The sequence below is a fragment of the Strongylocentrotus purpuratus genome, unplaced genomic scaffold (assembly GCF_000002235.5).
Source record: "Strongylocentrotus purpuratus isolate Spur 01 unplaced genomic scaffold, Spur_5.0 spur5_contig_838, whole genome shotgun sequence".
NCBI lineage: Eukaryota > Metazoa > Echinodermata > Echinoidea > Camarodonta > Strongylocentrotidae > Strongylocentrotus > Strongylocentrotus purpuratus.
The window spans coordinates 76,520-79,413 of record NW_022145544.1 but is presented as its reverse complement, the minus strand read 5'-3'; positions in this window follow the sequence as shown (position 1 = coordinate 79,413).

Below are 2,894 nucleotides of genomic sequence, written 5' to 3'. Positions count from 1 at the left end.
TATAGTATGTGAACAGTATGACTTTAAAACAAAGATCCTGATTTTTTGATAATTTCAAATCAGGCTCAAGGATTACCTTCAAGCAATACAGCTTCCTATTGTCTACCCTACAGACAATTCAATTCAAATCTGTTTCATTATTCATCTAGAAACCTAATTGAGAGCAGTCCATCCTACATAATAAATGAGAAAACTTGCATCAAACAAAGAACAAAACAGAAAAAAAGACGCTGGACCCGTTGTACCATTGTCCTTGGCATGCAGTGCAAATGTATTCAATCGACTATCCATCGACAGGGCCCCATTTCACCGAACTTGTCATCAGTGACAAATGACAGGTTTTGTTTTTAGCTAGAGATATCCTCGCTTCTGATTGGTTATCAGCAGATATGTCACTAATTTTTATCATTGAAAAAAAGCTTTGTGAAACAGGTCCCAGGTCTGGATAATGAAAAGTGGGCTAGTTTAATAATCAACCTTTCTTGCCTATATCTCGAGACTACCGGCTGAGTCAACAAATCTTCTCTAGGACTCAATAGACAAGGGACAAGATATAATTTTTTGTTCATCCACGTACATTTCTGCTCTATTAAACAGAGATTGTGATGATCAAAGTATTAACTCACCTGTTACGACTCTTTCGACAATATTACTATAGATATAATATAGAAACATCCACTCAAAGAAAGTGCCTTTTTTTGGCATGCCATAATAGTCGATGAACATCTTGTAATGCAAGTACTTATAGCATGGTGATCACTGATCACTACAACATTTTCCATCATATTACGATTCCCTTTACAGTATAAAAAATTGTTTGAGAATACAGTAAGATACTAAATTACTTTATCTTAAATGTGTATAGTCAGACCCCCCCCCCCCCTGCACATCAAGGCATATTATTAGGCAAAGAGTTGATTGATATCATCATCTTTATCAACATCTTTTGTTATTTTTTAAGTCTTCATTTTCATCATATTACTCTTCATATCTATAATGCTAACATTACAAAGTTCCTAACTACATTTAGGACTGAATTAGCATTAACAACATGTTATCAATCATAAATAAGACAGTATTACACACACATACATATACAATTTTGCAATCATAAATTTTCATCATTAAAATGACATATCACTTGTATAACCATTTGTCTAACCTAAGGACTTTGCTCCTCCTTTACCCAGCCTAAAACTGGTCAGGTAAAGAAAAGAAAAAATTCTACAACAAATTTATGCAACATTATTAACACTTTGGTTGCTTTCTGCACCTCTTCATGGACTTTTGTTTGCCACACATGCAATTTTGCACAAAACAATAGGCACCGATAGAGAAAGGATTTCTTTATGCAACATAATGGCTTTGCAAAATTACCCATTTTTACCCGTAGCTCCATGACAACCCTCATAACACCAATATAAATTAACCTTGCACTGGAAACATTTACATACTATCAAAGCCATTGGTTTATCTATCCCAGGAAAACTACAATGTGGCACAGGGAGATTATTTGTGTGGCACTTGAGGGTTAATTAGACAAGCCTGTATAAAGACTTTGGTTACCCATGCAATATACTACAGTTTGTCATCAATGATAAATTGAGACATGCAAATTGTACACATTCACTTGCATTCCAGGCCACTTGATATACCTCAATATATAATAGGGATTACTCTAATTCCAAAGATTTACAAGCAAACCAATTTACATCTTGCTAAATGAGACAAGAAACCCCCAAAGTCCTACATGACAAATACTGGTGAGATATAAGATATGAGAACCAGTTCATTTTAGTCACCTCACACACAATTTGATCTTTACCATATCCATTTTAACAAGATGAAATTTGAAACCTAATTATAAAGTAGAAACCCTGCCAGGTACTATGAGGGTACAACATATATTATTCATATATTATAAAATGTGAACTTATCGATATTAAAATTTCCATTTCTAAAAATGGGATAGCTCACATGTGCATGTAATCATCATCAGTCACAAAATCACAGAAAGAGACATTTTGGTGGTATATCTCTAATGCTTTTTCCAACACAACATGAAAGCCAGTCATTTTTTAAAGAAAAAAAAAGAGAATTTGGACTTTAATACAGAGGCAGACAAAGTGCACTGTATCTCATTTGCATACCACAAGCCATGAGTTATACAAAGCTGTACTATGTTTTCTAAATGAAAATGAGACAATTAATTCAGCACCTATCATATAAAAGTCACATGAAAATTAGTGAAAAGTCACATTCAAAATATTCTGCACAAGACAATGCTTTCTACATCGGCGTATTATGATTAAACATGCATTGGTTGAATGATGAAGCTACTTTGACATTCATTTGTTCAGGATGAAGAAGAAAAGCTCCCAAATAAAGTTGTGAATGTACAGGCTGGGGAGGCTGCAGCCCCACAGAATTTAGAAGTTGGCTAACATTCAAACAACCAGCACGCCACAGGCTAGTCTACTTAGATTTTTTTATACTACTTTTAGTACACTTTTTATACAAAATTACCTTGTATCAATTAGAACGTGTCACATTTTTGCTAACTCACTTCACTTGCTTACAATATTTGGAAATTTGAAAGTTAATATTTGGGCAAGCAAGATCAGATCAGGATCGAGTCGAATTTTGCCTGTACACCTACAGAAGTTGAAGAATCCTCTCTCCCCCACCCACCCCCCCCCCCTCCATATTGTTACAGAGTACTTGGAATTACCATGTAGACATCTCCTTATCTGGAATGAAGTACATTATTTGCAATGCCTCCACTGTTTACCGCAATGCACCATGACGTTCCATGAGTGGTGATTTCTGGAAATATTTACAGCTCTGGCAAAAATACTTGTATTCAATACCCCTTTCATAATGACTGAATTCAT